Genomic DNA, 23688 nt, shown 5'->3' on the forward strand with positions numbered 1-23688 from the left:
CTGGTCTTACAAAACACAGATAGAGTAAAAACAGGCCATTCTCCCTGAAAGCTTTGGACGATAAGGTTTTATAATACTATTTTGAAAAAAAGCTGCAAATAAGGGAGTGAACAAGAAAGGTGGGATGTGTTGGTTTGTTCTTTGAATAAAGTCTTTTTTTAGGGAGTTTTCTAGCCTGACATATGATTTTATATGAGCATTGCATATTCTTTGTTAGCAACTTTACAGAAACTGCTTGTAAATACTCCTTCCCATCAACATTGAGTTTCCCTTTGAATCATGAGCAAGTTTTCTTACATATCTTGTGTATTTTGCAAGGTCTGTTCCCTCCAAGGGAATTGTGATGACTGAAACTCCTATCCAGTGAAACCACTAGCCAAAGAGCTCTGTGATCAGCTAGCAGTGGTGTTTAATAAGTAGTTCCCTTACTATCTCTTTTGTCATCTGGAGGAGTACTTTGTCTGTCCAGTGCTAAGGACTCATTCCCCAGTAGATGAATATCTACAGGGCATTTTGCTGTGAAAGCTCAGCACAAGATACTAAATTATGGACCAAAGGGATGAGTAGGTATGGCAGGGCTGTAGATCTTGCACTGCTGGCATGGCCAGGTAGGATTTCCAAGAGCCCAGACAGCCAGTCAAACCCACAGCTGTAGAGGTGTTCTCACGTGTGCCATGTTCAGGCCACTGTTGAAAGAGCCCTCTCAATTCATGCTTCAGATCTCTTCTGTTTTCCTGTATGATAAAGATCTCCGACAGCTCACAGCGACTATTTTTCCCCTCCCATTTGTTTTTTTAGCAGCAGGTAGTTGCTAGTCCTTCTGCTCCAGAAGGAGGGGATGTACCTCCTGTCGGAGGTGATCAGTGCTGTACCGGTATTTCCTGGGGAGGTGGTTTCAACACGTTGCTTAGGGATGGGTCTGAACATATTCCTGATAGCCCCATGTGCTCAGATGGAGGTTCTTTACTGGGAATGGAAAGTTTTCAAAGCCTCCACAGTAGACTCTCTGGATCTGCCTGTAGTGTTTTCCAAAGCAAGTGTTGCCCTGCAGGATGAAATACAAATGCATCTGATGAAAGAGAACTGGAACAAAATTAAACCCCATTTAAGATTCACAGAAATTTCCCCTGTGTTACATGATCCCCCACATTTCAGTTTTGTTTTTTGCTCTCTGTTTTGTTAAGGTTGCTAACAATTTGAAGGTAAATTGGTGTTTCATTGAAAGTGCTTTCTGAATTTTAGGTGCTTTTTCACTTTTAACATCCATATCTTTTACTTACTCCCAAGCCAGTCTGCAGTTATATGGTGTCTGTATTAAATTAATGTTTGACTTTATAGTCTGTGTGCTGTACCACCCAGCACCTCCTCCATTTGCAGTAAGTAAATATGCAAGTGTTACGTTGCCCTTGAAACCTGTGCTCTGTGACAAAGGTTTTATGCTGAGAAGAGGCGGAAATGCCAAGTTTCTGTGGGTCACAGACCTTCCTGCCAGCCATGCATGAATCAGAAACCCACCCCCAGTGATCTGCGAAAGCATGGTGTGAGACTCTTTGGACCAGGTGACAAAAGGGCAGACTCAGCCACCTGAGAAGCATCCACCTCTCTCTGAGACCTCAGCTGTGAAAACCTCATCTCTGAGAGAGGAAAATGTGTGAATGACAGACTGAGTTTTCACAAGGTAGTAGCTATACAGGGAAGAATTTTTTTTCATTGCTTGTGCAACAATGAAAAAAATTTGGTTTCTGTTGCTTTATATCAGCTTATCTACAAGGGCAGATTTAGTAGGAGGACCCATCAAATTTTCCACTGCTCTGTTTGCCCAGGGTGACATGATACAACTACAGATGTGCTGTACTAAAGCCATCACTTTTCTCTGGTAGCTACACCTGGCAGCTTCAACTGATAACTGAGTTTCTTTGAAGTCCTTTGGCCTTGGGGGGTCAATACTACACACTATTTGACTCTTAGGACTGTACCAGGCTGACATGATTTGTAGAAGTATTAGCACCCTGGAAAAGTGAGTATTTGTACAACCTTCCCATAACAGGCAGTGACCTTGTCTATGCTGCCAGGCAAACTAGATTTGATCTGGCTCCATAACTCAAGTACCAGTGTGCCACTCTTCCACTTCCAAATCTCACCACTGCAGCCTCAGTTTTCAAAGACTGGACCATACCATGCAACACGGCAGTGATAAAAACTATATCTGATGCAGATGTGTGGGCAGTTCTCCTCCAGAGTCTTTTGCTGAAATGCTACTGCAACCAGGAAACACCAAGTTGGCAAAAGCAGACCTTTTCACAGAAACATTGTCTCTTCCACCCAGGTTTTTCTGGGAAGATCTGAGAGATCTTGAATGAATTCCTTATCCAAGCAGAAAAGAGAAACAGTTTGCCTGGATCTTCTCCTTCCTCACCTAGTGCACCTCTTTGGGAGCAGCTGTCCTTACCAGGTGGAGCAAGACTACTATGAGAAGTTCCTGCTCCCTTGAGCTGGTTAGGCAGCATCTTGAGCCCAGATAAGCTCTTTCGGATAAAACCCCTCTTTCTGCCTGGGTTCTCTGAGGTGATAGCCATATAGCTGAGACTCAGAGCAGCTCTGTGGAATAGAAGGGTATTCTTAGTTCCACTGGGGGATCAGCAAGGCACCAAGAGGCTAACACAGAATCACAGAATCACAGAGTATGCCGAGTTGGAAGGGACCCACAAGGATCATCATGTCCAACACTTGGCCCTGCATAGGACCATCCCCAAGAGTAACACCATGTACCTGAGAGTATTGTTCAAACATTTCTTGAAATCTGTCAGGCTTGGTGTTGCAACCAACACCTGGGTAGCCACTTGCAGCACTCAACCACCCTCTGGGTAAAGAGCCTTATTCTAATATCCAACCTAAACCACCCCTTCAGGCCATTCCCTTGGGCTCACTGGTCACCACGGAGAAGAGATCAGTGCCTACCCCTCCTCTTCCCCTTACAAGGAAGTGCAATGAGGTCTCCTCTCAGTATCCTCTTCTCCAGACTGAACAGACCAAGTGATCTCAGCTGCTCCTCATACGGCTTCCCCTCAAGGCTCTTCACCATCTCGATTGCCCTCCTTTTGACTCTTTCTAACACCTTAATATCTTTCCTATGTTGTGGTGCCCAAAACTGCACACAATATTTAAGGTGAGGCCATACCAGTGCAGAACAGGGAGGGACAATCTCCTCCCTCAACTGGCTGGTGATGCTTTGCCTGATGCCTCCCAGGACGTGGTTGGCTCTCCTGGCTGCCAGGGTACTGCTGACTCATATTCAACTTGCCATCAATCAGGACCCCCAGGTCCCTCTCCACAGCACTGCTTTCCAGTATCTCATTCCCCAGTCTGTATGTACATCCAGGGTTGCCTCATCCCAGGTACAGAATCTGGCACTTTCTCTTGTTGAACTTCCTATGGTTGCTGATTGCCCAGTGCTCTCATTTGTCAAGATCTCTCTGCAGGACCTCCCTGCCTTTGAGGGAGTCAACAGCTCCTCCCAGTTTTGTGTCATCTGCAAACTTGCTCAGTGTCCCTTCCAGTCCTGCATTCAAGTAATTTATGAAGATGTTGAGGATCACAGGGCCTAAGATGGAGCCACTAGTCACCACTAGTGACAGGTCACCAGTCTGATGTTACCCCATTCACTATCACCCTCTGTGCTCGACCTGTGAGCCAATTGCTCACCCACCACGTGATGTGTTTATCCAGCTCTGTGCTGGACAGTTTGTCCAGAAGGATCCTGTGAGAGACGGTATCAAAAGCTTTACTGAAATCCAAAAAGATTACACCAACTGGCTTCCCTTGATCAACTTGGTGGGTTACCTTGTCACAGAAGGAAATCGGGTTGGATAAGTAGGACTTTCCTCTCATGAAGCTGTGGGGACTGTGACCAATGACTGTGTTGTCTTTCAGGTGTTTTTCAATAATTCCCAGAACAATCTTCTGCATAACTTTACCAGGCACTGAAGTGAGACTGACAGGCTTGTAGTTTCCAGGGTCCTCCTTCTTGCCTTTCTATAAAATCAGGACAACATTCACTAGCTTCCAGTCAGCTGGGACCTCTCCAGATTCCCAAGACCTCTCAAAAGTCCTTGAGAGAGGTTGTGCCATGACAGCAGCCACTCTTTACTCCTTGGGGAGTGGCAGAGGCACCTTGTCAGCTCTGTGCTTGGCTGCCAGCCCATTTTGTCTGCCCTCTGCTTGTAATTGTTAACTTGCTGGGAGTAGGAAAGCTCTGGTTAGCACAGGTAGAGCTTTAACTCTGAGACACTCCTGAGAGGCCAAGACACAGGAGTAGAGCAAGGTAAAACATCACAGATTGCTTCTTTCCCATCTTCATGTTTAGGCTCCCTTTGCATTATTTCATCATGCTGTTTCAAGTCTTTTTGTTGTCATTTTGAAGTTTCAGCTGTCATTTGAATGACTGCTCTCATGCCAAAGATTTACTTGGAAATTTATGTACTCCCACAAATCAGGCATTCCCTCTCAGCTCTCAGCAAGGCACGTCTAGGCTTGCATGTAACCTTAGAACAATATGGAGAAAGGCTATAGTGATTTACCTGCCACAAATTATCTATTAATAGCACTATTAATAGCACTTTTTTTTCCCCCTTCATGGCATGCTTTCCTAGGTCCCCTTCTTAGTAGGTTTCCCTTTTTTTGTGTGCTTTGTTCTTTCTGTAGTGGACAGGGCAAGCAGAAGAGGGGTGATCTTTTCAGCACTGGCTCTGCACTCGTGTCCCGGCACTGCCTTCCCCCACAGGTGTTTGCAGGGAGGGTGGAACATGTGTTGTTCACAGCCTGGTAAAACATTGACCAGCACAGGCAGATGAGGCTGTGGAAGCCCGGGGCTGCCCAGGGAGGCAGGCAGGCAGCGGGAGCCCAGCAGCAGCCAGCACCCACGGGAACACTCCAGCTTCTCCCCAGGTACTGTTTTCCACTTTCATTTTCCCAGCTTTGAAAGGCAGAAGGGCAACAGTGCTGAGTTATAAGGTTTGTCAAAGTTTCTCTCCTTGGAAGTCAGAAGAGGAGTTAGCCTTGTTGTTTTGCAGTTTGCTTTCATGAGCAGTAGCTGACTGCATGGTGTCATCTAAAGCATGGGTTGATTAACCCACACTCGATTAGCTAGTCGTTTGGATTTTGTTATATCTTTAAACAAACAAAATTAGTGCATAACTAACTCAAACCAGCTGGCTTCTGCTTTTCTTCTAACTGAAGAGTAGGAATAGGAGTCAGATTCTAATGAAAATGTGTAAACCAATTATTGCAACAGGATTGTGGGTGGCGACTCATGCTGAAAAATACTTGCTGATTTTTGAACGAGCTTTGCAAAAATAGGCAAAGTGACTAACTTTTCAAGACTTTTTTTCATTTTTCAAGATTTTTTTTCCATGTTTTAAGACAGTAGACGCAGAAAAATACCAGGATTTAAGTTCCAAGAATGTATATGCTATTCAGAGAGGTGAAGACAAATACATTTGATAATTGTTTTAATTTTGCTCAGTGACTGAAAGTTTCTACCACCCAGTGGAAACTGACTCGTTCATGCATGAACCATCCTCCATGTGTGCTTTGCTGATCTGGATGTGTCTTTATATAAGTACAAATGGTTAGTAACTCCTCAAAAACTACCTTTGACACCCCAGGTAACTGACAAATAATCCAGAAGAGGGCTCAGTGTGAAGTGAGGGGCATGTAGTCAGTATTCACAATTCACAGTATGTTTTGTGTGCAAAAAAAAATGCAAGAAGTAGATTAAAAAAAAAAAATCTGTTGCTTTCAGTTTATTAGTGTCTGTCCCTAGCTGTGCTTGCTGCTTGCTTCAGTCCTCCCTGATGTGACAGAGATTTTCTTGATGTGTTGGCTAACTGGGCTTGCACATGACATGATATTTATGCTCAGTAACTGCTCAGAGGTGTTAGGTAGTAGTGAAGTGTGGTAACACATTTACTTTATTAAAAGTAGTCTAAGTGTGGCTCCAGCTCTTAGCGGTACTAAAACTCCTAGAGCAAAGTGCAGGGGGAAAATGTAGAGAACAAAGAAATTGGATTCCTACAAGTTTCTGCTTTAAAGGATTGAAATATGATTCAAGAAAAAATTTGGTGAAGGCTGCACCATAGTTTCAATCTACTGGTGAATGTGTAGACATAAAGCATGACTATGATTAAATCCTGTGATTTTCATGTGTGTCATAGTGATGTGTGATTCTTGTCCTCTCCTCCCAGGAACAGTGGTTTCAGTATTTGACAGTAAATTGGATTGATGTAGAAGTTTCTTCTGCAATGACTAAAAAAAGCAGCAGAATCTTATCTCAGAGTTCACAGTGACTGAATTTTAAAAAATAAATATGTAAAACAAAAGATAGTGATGACAATGTTATCTTGTCTATTTGCATACAAAGATAGAGTTCTAGCTGGTGACTATAAGAGAGATTATGTGACTTAAATGTAAGGTATAGGACTGTTGACAAAATCTGTTCAGTCTTTGAGTCCTGTTTGCTCTATAGAAGACTTCTTTCAGAGCAAAACCAATCTCTTTCTGTCTCTGAATCAAGAAGTCAAAAAAACCTCCATCACCAGATAGGTAGGTTTCAGGTCAAGGGGGCCATAACCATCTGTAAATTATGAACAATTTAATTTATTTCAGCAAATAATAACATATTATTGCAAGCTAAAATGAAGGAAATTGTTTTCATCCCCTGTGCTTCATTCTCAGCACAGCTTTTTACCAAGTTTCAGTTGGTTAAACCTGTGTACATAGACTGAAAGGAACAGGGCTGTGCAAGGGATCATGAGGACAGCCTGGTCTGCAAAATCTTTTTATGGATATGCAAGGTGGAAAGACTGAGAATAATACTTAGCCTGGGCTAGTTACAGAGAGTTGTTAATTAAAAAGAAGTCTCTCTTCACCCTTCAAGGCAGTCCCTGTGACACAGGTATTAATGCTAGACCTATACGAAATAAAATGTCCTGGATCGCACAAAGATTTCACAGTGACACTTTTTTACATTTCCTATTTGTAATTGAACCAGGAATTATCATGTTAAAGGGATATATTAAATTGGGAATAACCTCTTCAGATACTTTATAAGGGAGTGATGCCCTCAATAGAGATGCCAAAACAGATGACAAAAAAAGAAATCCCACCAACCAAACATCCCCATGCAACCAGGATTACAGAATGGGGCATGGCAAAACTCCACTGTTTCCCTCCCAGAAAGTGTCAGAGTTTCCCAGCTTGCCCACTTGTACCAGAGCCCCACATGGTGAGCAGGGCCCTTTTGGAAGCAGGAGTAGCCTTGGTCCCTGCTCTCTGTTGGGGGGTGACAGGGCTGTCACTGGGAGGGTGCCAGGAGGAGCATCTGGGCCATGTGCTCAGTGACCTCCTGCACCTGAGTGCTCATTCCAGTGGCTTACATTTGTTTACTGTACTTGTTTGTGTAGCAGGTATCACACCACTGGTGAGATGTTGCAATTGCTTTCCTTGATTCCCTATTACAAAGACGCTGACAACAAATCACCTGGATCAGACGGGTAACTTGGGGTTTGTTGTGCTGGACCTCTTTGTTTAAGAACACACCTCAAGGGACAACTTCACAGTCATTATTTTTTCCCCCTGACACAGCAGCCATATGGCACCTGGATAAGGACGTTGCAGGTGTTTGGGGCTTGAGACAGAAGAGCAAGCAGCTCTGCAGTCTCTGGCAGAAGTCTCATTCCTTCTATAAGGAAAGCTCCCTGCTTTTCTCTCTGAATACTGAAAATCTTTTCTATATAGAGGTGCACTTGTACACCACCCACATGACCAGAAAAGCTCCTTTGTGTTACTTTGGGAGCAATTTTAAAACACTGGAATTTAAGTAGTTTATTTCCTTAAGGCAGAAGTGTGAATTTTTCTGGGGGATTTTTGTCTTTTATAGGAGTAACAGTTTTCTAAGGGAAACTATTTACCTTTTCAGAGACAGTTGCAGAAGTATATTTTTGTGTTAATTAGCTGTTTCAGTGAATTAAATTATCAGGTAAAATGCAAACCTTAAAGGACAGTGATCAGAGACAAGCAAACTTACCCTTGCACATTTCCATCTGAGCAGCAGTACTAGCAATGCATCGAAACCCCAGCTTTTCATTTTTGCTAAAATAACACAAAGCGTTAACCCATGAATTGCAGCTGAAGATGAAATATAATTTCTGCAAAATGAAGTAACTTTAATTATTTTAATTTTAAAAATTAATTTGTGCTAGATTTCTCAGTGCATTTCTCAATGGTGCCAATGAGAAAAAAACACTTAGATCTTGATTTAGTTTTTCCTTTTTTGCAATGTGTACTTTTAATGAGAATATTTCTTTATGCAATTTGTTGTTTCCTGTAATAACTTTCAGAACTTCTATCTGCTCAGAAGTCAGATGTTGCACAGATCAGAGTGCAGCATATAGTTGATGATTAAACATATCTATCCAAATGAATGGCAGCTCTGCCTTCCCCTCCCCAGTGCTGGGTCAAAATGTTTCCTTTTACTTACAATATTAAACAACAATTCAATAGTATCAGTACTGACTTACACTCTGGAAGGTAAAAGTAGAAATAATAACAAATAATTTTAGCAGAAATGTTTCTTTTTAATGGCTGACTAAACAACAGCTTACTTCTCATACCACAGTATCCTGACTTATGGATTTACCGCTCTTCTTCCATGAATCTTCCAGGCTATAAGAGCAAAAAACAAAAAGAAATGCCACAGTGCCATTTACCTTTGTATTTGGAAAGAAATAAGTCTGAGAGGTCAACAGATTACCTCTCTTGTATCTAATGAGTATTTAGGTTAAAAACAAAAAGGCTTTGTTCAAACCAAAACTTTTTGATGTTGAGGGAAGAGTGATCCTCTACTGACTTCTCACCCCTTCTGAAGAACTGCAGAAAACAGTCATTATTCGTTATTCCAGTCTTTTCTATCTCCTGCAAAGATATTATCAGACAAATGCTGTGGCACTATAGCATTTGTAGTTTTTAATGGTCTCCAGAAAAAATGCGCATCTTTCTTGGATCTTCTTCACTCTGGGAAGTCTCTGTTACTGCAACAGGAAGCAGTCCCTGCAGCAGGCCTTAGACAAACTGTCAGCTGGCATCATGCTAAGCTTTACTGAACAGAATACTTTCACCTGAAAAACTGGAGATGCTTTAAAAGGAACATTGCTAAGTAAATATTCTGTAATGCTCAGAAACAGCTTTTTCTAACGTGGTTTATGGCACTTTTGTTAATGCTTCTCCAAGCAATACTCAGGGCAGCCACTCTATCTATCATGAAGCTCTTCACGCCTGTAGTTAGGTCTTTGTGGGCAGACAACTTTATAAAGCTGAAACTAAGGGCTTGACAATAGAAAATTCATTGATAGGCATCTTCAGGATGAATTTAACAGTATTACTTTGTCCATTGGTGTTAATTGCTGGGATTAATAGATAAAATCTTGATTCTGCAAACCCTTCTCTACCTGTTATCATGTTTATATATGCTAACTTTATCCTTGAGACCTACATTGCCATTACATACTGCATACTGAAGGGGCTTCATCAGGGTATGCTTATGAGTAAATGCAATGTCTGAAAGGGCTTTGCTGGCTTGGGCCATTAAATAGGCATAATGTCAAGGATGGCTCTGAATGGATTTCCAGGGAAAAACAGGCTGTAATACTGAAAAAGTTATAGGATGCGCCTTTGGACCTCTACAAGCCCATTTAGGCACCACACCTGCATGAAAATGTAGGAAGGGTGTCTGGGATTACTGTATGGACAGCTTGTTTGGCTTGGTGGTGGGTACCATCACTATGGATGGTGGACACTGGGTACAGTGGAGGTTACTGGAAGTATTAGCTCAATGATTTTACTTAGAACTTCTTGTCAATCTGTATAGAAACATAAAGCTTAGCTCTGTCTCAGCAGTCAGGTGGGAAACTCTTAGCCAGAGGTACACTGTTTGAAACTGTGCAATGCTGTAAATGCAGACATTATCATATCACAGTGACTGCAAAACCAGGGAGGAGTGTGAGATGATCAAACCCATCTATCCAAATGAGTATCACTGATCCCAGAGGTCTCTGTGGAGAGGACATGCTGCCCTTGGGCGAGGGAAGGCTGAAAGGCAGGAAAGGAGCTCTGGGCACCTGGTGTATCAGGAAAACCTTGTAAAAACATTCCATGAAAGGGAGCAATGTCACAGAAACTAACAGATAGAGTGGTGGGTGAAGGGAGTGGGGGAGCCATAAGATTGTCCAGATGCCTGGACTTCAGTGGAGCTGCCTTTTTCAGAGGCTTATCATACTCTATAGTAGAAAGAGGTCATCTAGGTGGAAACCCAGGACAAGAGTGCTGAGGAGCAATAAAAGGGGCCTAAACAAGCCTATCTCCTTGACAATAGGCAACAGTCTCCTCCTTTTCACAATCTGGAGATAAGGGAAATGATCAGTACATCCAGTGGAAACCTATTTTGGCAGGCTCAACAGTCTACAGTCCTCTTCCTCAAAGGCCCAGTGGGGTTTCACCCTGGAGTAAAGTCAGTGAAGACCCTCCTGGTCCATTTTGTGCTGTGCAGTTGCTACAATGATGCTGAAGAAAATTTCTTTCAGATGAGCCAGAATGAAAACCACCACTGTGATTCTGTACAACCACCATCACTACAGATAGCCCACATTAAAACTAGAGTCAAGCACAGCTGTTGAACATGGTGCTGTTCTATATGCTAAGTTTTTTCACTCTAAGTAGTAATCTATTTTCTGCTGCAGAATATTTCTATATAAATGGTGAGTTAATGCTGGTGTTGCGTACAAATGCTATGGCTGGAATAATGTACATGTCTGTAACTGAGCATTTTTCAAAGTGACTGCTTTCTGCACAGATGTAGAGGTTATGTTTCGATGAAAAATGTGTTTCCTTTTAGTTGGTTTTTAAAATGGCAAATACAAAGGTGAGCAGTCATCTGTAAATAGAAGCAGGACACATAGAGCTTTCTTTTAAACTTTATGATGACACATCTCCCCTGCAGAAAAAGCGAGGAAAGACATGGAAATTAAATCCGGTTAAGGCATTTCAATTTGTGTTCATTCAACACTGTAGGCTCAGCTCTGCTCTTCATTTGCATTTAAACAAGGAAGTTTCAATAAAGAAATTGTTGAATTACTTGGGAGTGTCTTTAGGGCAGCGCGAAAACACAGTGAAAATTCTTCTCTTCATTAACTGCAGTGGTAGGGAGTTTACTGAGACCTCTGGCTACATTTTGTCGGAGGCAGGTGGGGTTCACCCCAGACAGCACAAGTGTCATTTTAGACATAGTGTAAATGTGTTAATGTAGATGAGATTTAAACTGTTTTCACTTGCCCAGATTCTTTGCTGCATCGGGAGTCTAATTAGAGCTTTGTTTTATGGAAAACTAAATAACTAGGTTAAAAACAAGTCAAGAAGGAATTATCTCCAAACCATATATAACAATCATTGTTAGTCAAATCTTAGAATTTCTGATGGACATTATCAAACCTGGTAAACTCATGCTTTCATGAATTCTTCCATTTCTTTCCTTACGGAGGTGAGCATCCTTCTAAACTCCTACTTGAGGAAGGAAAGGGACTCTGTGCTAGCACCCCATAACAGCACTTCATGGTGCAGATCTTCATTAGCCCTGGATATGTAGGACTTTCCAGCAACCTCGATAGACTTTGTGTCCAGAGTCCATGATTGCTCTACTTGGCAAGTTATTAACAGGCACTTAATCTTATAATGGTGCTGAACTTTGAGGCTTGATGGTTTTGTTCTTGAATATACTGGAGAGGTATATTAAGGAAAAAAAAAGGCAGGAAAAAGAATTGTTTTGAAGAAGTCAAATTTTGACAGTATTTTGGGAATAGAGTTGTGCTAACATGCCAAGCTATGGGAGATAGGATCTGTGTCTTCTCTTTTGTTTTTCTGCTTGTCCAATCTAGTTCCAGAGAGTTTTATTTAAACTCATCTTTTCCAGAGTTGTAATTATGTAAATTACTCAAAGTTAGTGTTATGCTTCTGTCAGTGAAGTCCAAGTAATTTTAAAATTTTAAAATTCTAGCTTATAGATTAGTTTCTGTGTCAAGACAGCAAGAACTGAAAATGTCTCTAGTTTGTGTCCTTCAGACTGTTAGCATGCAAGATGTGCGAGTTTGTGTAAGGGCGGCATCCACAAGGATCTAACGAACAAATGTTCAAGCAAATCAGTGACTGCAACCTCCCACTGCTCCTCCTCTTTAATGCATCTGATCACCTGGCCTCTGGAAGGGAGTTAATACTCAATACTCCAATATCTGCAGGTGGAATTTTGGTATTAGAGAAGATAGCAATTCCTGACAGAAAACCTGTTGCACATAGCTCAGCAACTGGCTTTTGACCATTCTAGATCTAACTTTCATCTGATCGGGAAAGCAAAAAACATGCTACTTTTTTAATTAAGCAACTTTATAAATGTGAAATATTTTAACTGTGAGGGCAGCTTTTTGAGACCTCAAATTAGCATATTACATTGATGGTATTCTTATATGCAATAGATTGTCCTGTTTGCTTATAAAAATATTTTGGAATATTAGTTTGTAGTCATATACTTGATTTATAGTGTGTATAAGTCTTCTGTCAGCTCTATCAGTAAGAGATGGATAAGGTCAAGTTTTTTGTTTTTTTTTTTTTTTTTAATTAATGAGGGATCGAGTAAAGAGGCTAGGAGTTGAGGTTTTTTAAGAAAACCATCACTAGAACAAATGTACCAATCTGGATCATCTGTTCAAGTCAGCTTTCAAACAGGATTTATTTCTGATTCACAAACATGCTTTATTTCTCATTTATTCCTCTGACTGCTCACATGAAAAAAGACAGACACGAATATCTGGAAGACGAGATCCCTTCCCCAGTCCTAAAAGCAAGGAAAATACAGAGCAAAGGGCAGGAGAGCTGCAGACCAGCTCACAGTCCCAACTGTCTGGTGGGCATGTGCATGGTGGCTCCATACCCAGGTGTATGACCACATAGGTCCAATGGAGAGACAGCAATTTTGCCTTGCTAAGGAGGACACAATGCAAAAACACGTTGGGTGTTGACTGGGCAGATACTGAAGGGGGAAGCATTCAACCTTTCACAGCTTCTCAGATTATTATACAGCAATTAAAATAGCTCCCACCATGCAAAAACACGCCATCAGGTAACAGGACACTCTGACTCATGAAGTACACCCTTGCCAAAATCGTTTCTGGAGTGTTCCAGTTTCTTGCTTGGGTCATGATGTTAAATCATTACTTGCACTCAAAATCTATGAGCCAGCTACTCACTGGATGAATAGACCCATAAACACAGCTGTGCTGGCGGCTCCCTTTCAAAAGCTTTTCTCCAAGCATTTGGCTTGACTTTTAGAAATAGCCTGTTTCTTCTTTTGCTCAGCCTCTCATCTCCAAAGCATGACCTCTTTGCTGAAATCTGCTTGTGAAATATGACTTTTCCATTCACCTACTAGCAGTGGGATCCTTTCTGTGCAAGCTGGGTGTCATGGCACAGTATTTTATTCCTATTGTTTGGTGATTTAAGGCTCTCAACAGCAGGCTGTGCCATGATGTGCCTCTGTCTTCTCTGCTTGCCTGTCTCTTCCTAGGGAAGATTCCATTTCCATTTGTGTAGGGGTTTTTTTAACCACTTGTACTGCAACTGTCCATGAGAGGGGGGCAGGCATGGAGGTGTGTATAATAGTGTTTACACCTCCCTTAAAATACTTCAATGCTAGATGCAAGTTTCTTCACATTTATAAATTAAATAACCTTTTAGCTGTAGGCCTACATTTCATATAACTACTCCACTTCTGAGAAACCAGAAGGAAAACAAGTTTCACCTCATCTGAGCCCAGGGTAGGTTTTTCCTGGCAGATTTCAGTAGGATCACAGAAAGTCATTTGGAGGTATGACACCAAACATTTGCAGCTTGTGCCTCAGATTTTAAAGTTAATTTTGCCTCCTGGACATTGTTTTGGTTTAGAGTAACTTTTGTAACCAAGAATGTTTACTAACTATGCTGTGTTGCTTAAGGGAAAACAAAAAGTAGGTAGCAGAAAGTTTATTAATTTAAATTGATATAAATTTATTATTTACATCAGAAACTGTGGGTGCTCTGCTAACCCCTCCAGAGCAGGGTGGCTCCACATAACATGTGCCCTGTGTCTTCTCTAGCACCTGTCATGACCCTCCTAGTCCTAAGACAGTTATAATTTCTCATATGCTTTTAGTTTGCTGGCAGCTCCTGAAGTGTAGCAGAGGGTGTCATCAAACTGAAGGTGTGTCACACAGGGTCACCGGTGAGTGCAGCAATCCTCTCGGAAGACTTCTCTGCGTCAGCCCAGGCAACCACACCTGGGAGTAGCTAATCCATTTTGTCTGTCCCTGGGGCCATATTTGGACTTTGTTCAGGAAGAATAGGTTGATTCTCTCTAAAAGAAGACCCAAAAGTGAGCATTGATACAGTGTGGATGCTCAGTAGACCAGGACAGAGAATGACCTGGAGAGTTGAGCTATCACATGGTGCTGATGTGCAGAGGGCATGGGACTGCCCTGAGCTGCTCCAGGGATCAAAGCAGGCAGAGGGTTTCATCGGCTGGGAATGGACAGGACAGGCTCTCTCACAGGTCAGATGGAGGTGCAGCACAGGCAGTGGCCCAGCACTTCACCAGGAATCTCCTCCCTCTAGGAGTATCTGCAGTTCCTCCTAAATAAACAAGAGCTAAATAGGGGTTATGGGCTTATGTTACAGCTTGTTGAGATTTTTTTAAAAACAAAACCCACAGGTCTGGTGGAGAGCATACATGATTAGAACCAAAAGTGTTCTTTTAAGAACTCACAGCTTCAATAGAACTTTCATGTCCAATATGTCATTTATAGGCCAAACCCAGAAAAAGAACTGTTCCAAAGCAAGGCAGAGAACCTACCTGAGTTGTGAGACCCCAGCAGCAACCTGTGCCCCAGCTACAACAGGTGCAGCTTGTGTGCCACTCTGCAGTGAACTGCAACATGTTCCTTTTCCCCAAGCCACCGCTCCAACTGCTGGTTCCCCTTTCTGAGCTGAGAACTGACACCAGGTTTTATAATGCATTGTGCTCCTAGCTTGACAAGCACTTAGAGAAAATCCTAATAGGTACTGATGGGTTCCCCTTGCTCCTATTATAAATTTTCCCTACTTTCATGCTGTTCCTTATTTTATTTGGTAAGGCCAGTCTAACTGTGTAATTATATTCGTTCTGGCTGAGCAATTGAGGAAGTGTTGGCTTTCCTGTTCTGATGAGAAACAAGAGTATTGTTTGATATTAAACAGTACATTGTTTTGGTGTTTTTGCTTCTTTTAAGTGTGAGGACATCAGAAACAAAGCCCTATAATGGGATAATAAATAAAGTGGGTTTTCCCTTTGCTGAAATAAAGGCACAGTAGTGTACAGTACATTAGCTGTCAGGGGGTTCCAAACCACCAGGCAGACAACTATTGGGATTGTTCCCTTATTAGAAGACATCATCTACTCTTCGGATTTCTACCTGTCCTAGGTGTCACTTCCTTGTTTCATTAGAAGGTCAGCTCTTTCTGAGTATGTCTCTTGTGTTACTATTGCCTTAAAATTAGGCACTATTATAAAGAGCAACTGAAAAATGGAAAAAGATAAGAGAAAAACAGTTTCTCCTTCAAGATATTCCTTCTGTGCATTGTCTTCATTTTGAGAAGGTGGTGAGGAAAGAAAGGTGCTCTCTCTGGAGACAATGCTTCTATGAATGAACTGAGAATAGTAAAAAGAGCACCCAGGATTTTCCATACCTGTCCTCCTGTCTCAGAAGTGTAAAAATCCATTTTTTTCTCTCTCTGCTCTAGGCCACACTTTTAGATGTTTTCATTATTTCTTCTGTGGCATTCCAGTAACTTTACATTTGTATCTATAGTATACTTAAGGAAGCCTAAAGTTAGTGTTTTTAAAGCCAGAACGACCATTTTAGGTCTAGGTTAAAAAATGTTACGTGCTTAATGAAATGAAAGTGCAGCATAGTCTCGGAAAATTGATTTTTACTCAGGGTTAGAAAGTAACTCTGCTTTTTTAGATAAGGTTTCTGTGACTTGGGCAATATAGTAATTAAAGTTTCTGTCTGAAAGGCAGAAGTTATTCTTTATGTTGTTGTTTTAAGACGTGAGTATTTAAAATCAGACCTCCCCAGGCCAGTATCTAGGCACCCATATAGTCTTCAAAGGCTCTTGAGCATGCTTAGTTCCTATTTATCTCAGTGTGAATTTCACAGACAAGGACTGGAGGATTTAATATCATAGCTGGCCAATCTATGAATAACACAACTTATTAAATCTCCTTTTCTACAATATTGCCACAGGAATGCAGAGCAATTCCAGCTCTAGCCCATGTCCCCAGCAACTCCCATCCTCCCAACCTTTGCATTTCTCCTGTGCTCCTCTTTGCACCCTGTTCTGCAGGCTGTGTGACTGCTGGGGGTTGTGTGTGCCCTCACCTGCACAGTTTAGAGCTCTGCTGGCCACTGCTTCTCAGGGTAGAGGAAAAGCTCAGCTCTGGCTGCCTCTCCCTCAGCTGCATACAAATGTAATCTCTCTCAGTCTTGCTTCCCCAAGTCTGCATGAACTCTGACACCTCTCTCCACCCACAAGTGGCTTGGCTGCAGCTGGCCCACAGGTCCACAAACGGGAATGTGGAGATGGAAGACTGGCAGACATGGCACAAGTCTGTAGGCCCAGAGAGGGGGACATGGTGTGGGACAATTTTTAGGAAACCAGGATCGGAACACCGCACATTCAGCAAAACCAGGAACAGCATATAAGTGTTAGGATGTGCAAACAGGGAAATTAACTTCGGCAAAGACAATGAGTCTATTTATTGCCTGTTTGTTCAGTTACAGCAGCAAATGCTGTTTGTCTTCTGTGCCAAAATGCACTCCCTCCCCTTCCAAATTTTACAGTAGTTTCTATCTGTGAGCTTTGAGTGTCACAGCAGTTTTACTGCTGGAGCACCTGCTGTAAGCCAGAGTGCCTTTAGCCGTTTAACCATGAGCTACTGCTGGACTTTGCTCACTTCGGCGTGCTAACCTTTGGTCAGCTGAGGTAGGAGAGGAGCTGGTTGTTCTTGGCAAAACACGGTCACAGGGAGGAACCTTTTGTAAAGTGCCCTTTAATCAGCTCCAGTCATCATTAGGGTTGTAATGATTTAGGTTCCCTTGATAGTTTCAGTAAAAGAGCATCTGAAAGCACGAGGTCTGTCCTGCTGCTTCTCTGTGACCTACAAAGTCCCTGGCTGAGGTCTCAAAGCAGTGGACGGCTGGGAGCTGGGGGCGCGACGGTGACAGTGGCACCAGGTGTACGACGGCTTAGCAGGGCACGAGCCTACTTCTGCCAGCTGGCTGAGGAACAACGTGTAGGTTAGTAACGTACCTCGTGACAGTATTATGGTCATGGTTATATTTCCTGTGGTATTTAGAAGGGATCAGAGGGAGCCTGGTCAGTGAGACACCTGTTTCAGCCTCTTAGGAAGGAGTAGATCCCTAAAACGCAATGAAAGTGTTCTTAGGGGAGGTGGTTATGGAAGATCCTGTTTCAAAGAAATCTGTCTTCTTGGTCACTAAGTGCAGGAGACTATCTTATGCTTTAGATGGGAAAGCTTTTCCTTTTGTGAAGCTGACTATGCTCTGAGCACAACTGAGCACCCCTGTTACAAATGGCAATCATTGGAGGGTTCTGTTCTTCAGTTTGCGTTCTTCTGTGCTGCGGAGGTGCACATGGCATGTACAGCAACCCTCACGCTGTACTCAATTGCTCTTTTAATGTTATGTTTAATCTTCTAAGGCAATCAATAACAGACCAAAAATAACCTTTTCAAGTGTATAAAATGGTCTTTTCAGAAGTAAATGCACAAAGTCAAAATATTATGTTTTTTCCTCTCTGAAATGATGTAGCTTAGTGACAGCATAAAGAAATTACTTTTATTTTGCTGGCATCATCGATATACTCTAAGAAATTATGTGAAAGGCAATTTTAATCCACTTATATTTCACTTTTAGCAATAATTTTTCCCAAAAGAATCGAGAATTTCCAAAGAAAAGGAATCTCAGTATGACCTCAATATGACCTTACTACTCTTCATTGTTCTTGTGGCACATCTTCAGAAAAAGGTTTTGCTTCATTTTTCAAAGGCCAGAAATTAAAACAAGGCAAACCTCACCACCTGATGGCTTTACTTGCATATTCTGGAATGCGCTGTCTTGTACATAACACCAGTTTCATACCATGAAACATATGAGAAGTCAAATTAAATCCCTGATGTAACATTGTGCATGTCGAGCATGATGATGTGGCACCATGAATGTATTGGCTTCATTCAGATAAACTTATACACCAAAAAAATTTCAACCACCTCTTTACATACACTCCTAAACACAAACAGAGCAAATAGTTCCTTCTACAGATAGAAAATTCAGACCTCACGAGTGATGTGAAAGTCTAAGTATTTGGACAGGTGAAGGAGAGGTGACAACCTGGTTGTTGCCACATTAATCTATGTACTAGACAACAATATATTACATCTTCATATTCGGAGATTCTGTGCTAGATCATGTACTGGTGAAACAGGTGGGGTAAGACTGATACGAACTGCAAAAAATGTCTTCATTTTTCTTTTGGAATACTCTCCAGCAATGTAATAGGAAGGGCAACGTCTTTAAAAGTAAGTCTCTGCTTACCTCCAGTGGTGCTCTGAAGAAAGCACACAGCGCTAGAAAGGTCAGCTTTCAACCATCTTAGCTTGCATGGAGACTGCATGGAGCATCTCTTTCTCTGTATATTTGGTAACATTCTTACCTTTAAAATGTAACCTGTATGTATTCCCACCGATTAAATGTACTTCCTTTAAGAGTTTACCTTGCTTGTTTTTAAGAAGGGCGAAGTCACTGACCTTTTAAAGTTTTGAGAAGATTTTTAATTGTTTGCTTGTTTGTTTTTGTTTAATTTTGGTTTGGTTTGTTTGGGGTTTTGGGAGGGCGTTTGTTGGTTTTGGTTGGTTGGTTGGTTGGTTGTTTTTTTCCAAAAAAAAGAGAGTATCTCTGCAGGATTATGGTCATTTGTCACTCATTTAACCCACTGACAAGCTGTAATTTCCTGTTCAGTTGTAGATGTCTCCTTGCAGACAGCTCATATCTCAGGTGCATAGTGAGCATTATTTCTGCCCAACATTTGAGGACAGTAGTTCCCATGGGTGACATCTCTGCTAAAAAAAAACATGCTAGGATGTCTTCCCTGAACCCAGAGGCAGCACAGCAGACAACTTTTTAGATGAAATCTTCTCCTTCCCCACCAAAACATGGTGGCCTTACCCACTACAGTCCCTACCTCAGGCAGTTCCAGGGTCTACATGCATCCACCCTGCAGATAATAAGAAATGAGAGATGAATAAGGCAGAGCTGAGAGTGCACATACTGCTAAGAAGAGCTCATTTTATGTCTCCAGCCCCTCCTTTAGCCAAAGTTCAAGTATCTCCCTCTCTCAGGACCTTTTCATGCAGCTTCTAAATGTGAACTTAAGGATCTGATTGTTGCCAGTTTGGAAATGTCCTCTTGAAAATACAAACCTTCCCTTAGAGATCGGAAATGTGGGGCTTCGGTGCATCCTGAACGAGACACATCTCCCGCTTAAATAATGTCAATGCCTCAAGACATTTTCTTTACTGAGGAAGGGAAAGACCAATTTAACTAATGGATTTAATAATTACAGCCATTCAGACCATTCTTCTCATTCCCAAATATTTTGGCTATTATGTGTGGTCCTTAAAATCACAGACACCTTGCCTGTTTTATCTTGTCAAATATCTATCGAGGTAAGTTATGTCAACAGCGCTCTGAGATCTTTCTTTGAGAAAGAAGTGTTATATAGCAGAAGTGTAGTCCTGTAAAAATCACCTTCCTGTGATTACTGAGAGCTACCCATTAACACATCCCTTGAACACTTTCAAGTTTAATTAGGCTGGCTTTACCCCACAGGGTGACCTGGGCAGCTCTGGCATTCAGGGAGATGATGCCCAAGAGCCCCACACCAGTGCTAGGCCCCAGCCCAGGTGCAGCCACAGAGGTGAAAATGCCCTTTTACCATTTAAGCATGTTTGGTTAGGATGAGTGGTTTTACCACAGGGTTTGCAAAGTTCCTCTCAATAGTCACTTATGTTACATTTCTGTTTCTGCACCGTGCAAGTGACTTGGTATAGACATAGCTCTAGGGCTTGCCTGTGTTTTAGATAACGTTTGGTGGAATAACAGGCAAATCCATCCTGTTTCCCACACTGCAGAAGCACATCTTAGACTAGCAACATAACTTAAGTCACCCCAAACCGGGCTGGGACACAGTAGCTTGGGAGCAGCATGCCAGCAGATGTTTTCTGGTTGGCTGCTGAGAAGAAAGCTCAGCTGAAGGCAGGTTTGCAGCCCCAGTCCTGCCTGCCCATAGCAAAGGTCAGCAGTGGAGAGGAGCAGACAGGATGGAGACACTGGTAGAGGAGGAGCCAGAGTGCTGGGCTGAGGTTAGGTAAGGCAAGAGCATGTGACAACATTGGGCGAATCCCTACCGGGCCACAGGGACAAAGTCCGCTGTGCCAACACATGGCCATGAGCCAAGAGGTGTGACCCCAGTCCTGACTCATGGCAGCTCCCACCACCAATGGGTGACTCAGTCACAGCAGCTTTTTTCTGCGTGAAGTCCCATCACAGGTGTTCTGACAAGCATAGGGCTGTTATAAAGCTTAGTCTGCTTAACACAGACTTCTCTGATAATGGTGCCTTTGCTGTACCTGGCAGTTCAGACTCCATTGACATCACCAAAAGCTGCTTTTTCTAATCCTGACAATAAATTAGTTTTCTGAGAAATGGAAGTTATGAACATGTAATAAAATATAAGAGTCCTCCAGGAACTTCACCCTTTCAATACCTACAGAACTAAAATTCACCAGCTACATACAAACTCATAAAGAGTAGCAGTTTGCTATTCTACCCTCTTGTGTCTCTGAATGGTTCAGTAAGCTCCTTGGTGTTACAGAAAGGCTCTCATCTACCCCACTGTGGAATCTCGTCTTCTCCATTGCAGGAGCTGTGCTGTGAAACTAGATTCAGCAGGTTTCAAAAGAAACCTTTCCCCTGTTTTCCCATGAATTTGCTCAATGTTGTGACCCAACAAAAGCTTTAAGCCAGAAATGCTGGCAGAAGGACAGGTCCCACCCTCTTTTTCCCCTCTGCCAGCACAGGTGCTCAGGTGGTGTGGGTGCATGGTGCAGCCACACAAACACTTGTGGCAGTACATGCAGAGGAGGCAGAGTGGCTGCAGGAAGAATGGAGTGAGACTCTACATAGGCAACACCAGTTTAACATGTTTGTGAGACTGTGGTGTGAAACAGTGGTCTTGAGCAGCCGCATCAGGCTAGTGAGGGCAAAACCTTTTTCTCGTAGAGTGTTTTATTTACCCTAGGACTGAAAGGCAATTATCATATTAACCTCCCTTGTAGATATGTCTATCCAGAACCCTCCCTGTATTTATTACAATGGAAAGCAAACATGCCACAGAAATGTAATGGCTAGGGTTATATAAAAAAACTTTGGGATTTGCTGATTTCCTTATTTTCTTATGTGCTAATTAAAATATGTTCCACTCCATTGGTTTATTCAGTATCTGTTTTCTTAGATTTTGGAACCTAAAACCTGCTTTCAGGTTTAAATAAAAGCAGAACATTGCACATGGGGAAACTGAGCCTACTCTTTAGGGTGATCCTCTGTGCTGAATTTCCTTGCAGAATGACAATAAAGTGCTTGCTAAAAATAAAAATAAAATTGCCTAATGACTGAAAAGGTTATTAGGGTAACTCTCACTGCCCATGAACCAGAGAAGCCTAGGATTAAAAAAACAAAAATAGAAAGCCCAAGGTGTCCTTGAACAAATTTCCCCCTGTTGAGACTCCACCTTCAGGGCTGTGACTTTGTCATGTCTGTAGTGGGATGGGGTATTTGGCTGGCTAGCAGAGCAGACAAGGAGTCCATCTTTGAAAGGGCATTTGCTGGGAATCTTCTGTGATGTGGCAAGATAAAGGTCAAAGCATTGACATAGGTTATGCATAGAAAGGGCTTCGGTGTGAGAGAACTTGTAAAGTCTCCGGGTGTTTACCTGGGTGCCTAAATACCTCTGAAAATCTCTAGAGACAATATAGTAAAGCTGATTTGAGACATACAATTAGATGTATGTTTGTTGTATACTATCCACCCAAAAAAACCCGAGTTGTTGTGGTACCTGTTACTGACTCTGTTCTCTAAAGGATCTCCTCAGATTTTGGTCTTCAGTAGCTTAGGAAAGTCAGGAAATGATAAATTCTTCTGTATCAACCCACATTGTGTAAGAACAGGTGTAAAATAACGTTATTCATTTAAATAAAGTGATGTTGTCTCTTTAAAACTTCAAATAGGCAATAAAATGGTTCTATAAATGTGTGGGAACCTGTTCCACCAAATACAAAGTGGTTTTGTTAAAAAGAGAAGGAAATGAAAGAAAGGGGAGAAAATGCTGTCTGTTACGTGATGAGATCCTAGTTTTTGTGGCTGTGTTGTGCCTAAGAATGGGCTTATGTGTAAATATACTGATAAACCATACAGACTTTCTGAGATTGAGATTAGACACCTTGCTGGTCACTCTTAAATTCATGTGTCCTTTTAGTGAAATATTTTACTTGGCACATTCCCTTCTCATTACACTGCAGTGTCTCAGTAGTTTTTGAAGACCAAATACAAACATAAAGGCCAATCCACTGCTCGCTCTTACTCTCCCTTCTCCTTTCACTTGCTCATGTTTGCACTGTTACATGATGCTAAGCTGCCATCATGAAATATCTCCTGAAACCTATTTACTACCATGATCATAGGAAATACTCTCACCCAGATGACATCACCCCAATAAAATGATGAGTCTGTGGTCAGCCTCTGGACCTCTCAAAGTATTTGGGTTTGATCTTTCTAAAAATCTCAGAAAGCAGATCCAATGCTTTACTAGTGCATGTCATCACATGGAGGACCCCAGCACCCCACATCAGGAAAGACACTTCATGTGTCTGCTTGTAGAAAAGAGACAGATGATGGGAAGCACACCAACTCCTTGGAAGTCTTTTCTGCATCAGGGAGAAGGTTCCCATTGACAGGCATTAGCATATTCCAGTGAATCTCACTTTTTTTCTTGAAATATCCAGCTTTTCCTATTACTGTATTCAGGAGAATAATTATTTAGGAAAAACCTTTCACCTACAATCCCACCACAAGAACAAATGAAAGGAAATGGAAGGTTTATAGGAAACATGGGCATGATCTGGACTGTTCTCTTTCTCTTTCATTCTGCCCAACTTTCTTAAGTTCCTTATAAAAGGACAAATTAATATATTTTTAAATTCTGCCACCGGGGATGCTAACACCTCAGAATAACCTGCACCTTGATCTGCTGAGGTTCATTGCTTTAAACAATAACGGGGAAATAACTTGGACACTAACAGCAAGCTGCAGCTAAAAGTGAAAGTACGAAATAAAAGCCAAGTGTTTGAGCAGCCTCCTTGTGTGATCCTAATTGACATGGTATACT

At 42.0% G+C, this 23688-nt stretch overlaps 1 protein-coding gene across 4 annotated transcripts in view; it reads left to right on the plus strand.

The window, feature by feature from the left end:
• RBM47 (RNA binding motif protein 47) overlaps positions 1-23688 on the plus strand; it is an 85834-nt gene that overhangs the window by 31400 nt on the left and 30746 nt on the right. The window contains exon 1 of one of the 4 annotated variants that reach the window (XM_017805128.1): positions 4851-4944. The exons of 2 other annotated variants lie outside the window; for them this stretch is intronic. The gene's annotated coding sequence lies outside the window, so the exon portion shown is untranslated. Of the gene's footprint in view, positions 1-4850; positions 4945-17218; positions 17466-23688 lie in introns of those variants that run through there. One more of the 4 variants, XM_017805136.1, reaches the window with a different exon arrangement.

This window comes from Lepidothrix coronata, unplaced genomic scaffold (assembly GCF_001604755.1).
Source record: "Lepidothrix coronata isolate B3197 unplaced genomic scaffold, Lepidothrix_coronata-1.0 Scaffold0, whole genome shotgun sequence".
NCBI lineage: Eukaryota > Metazoa > Chordata > Aves > Passeriformes > Pipridae > Lepidothrix > Lepidothrix coronata.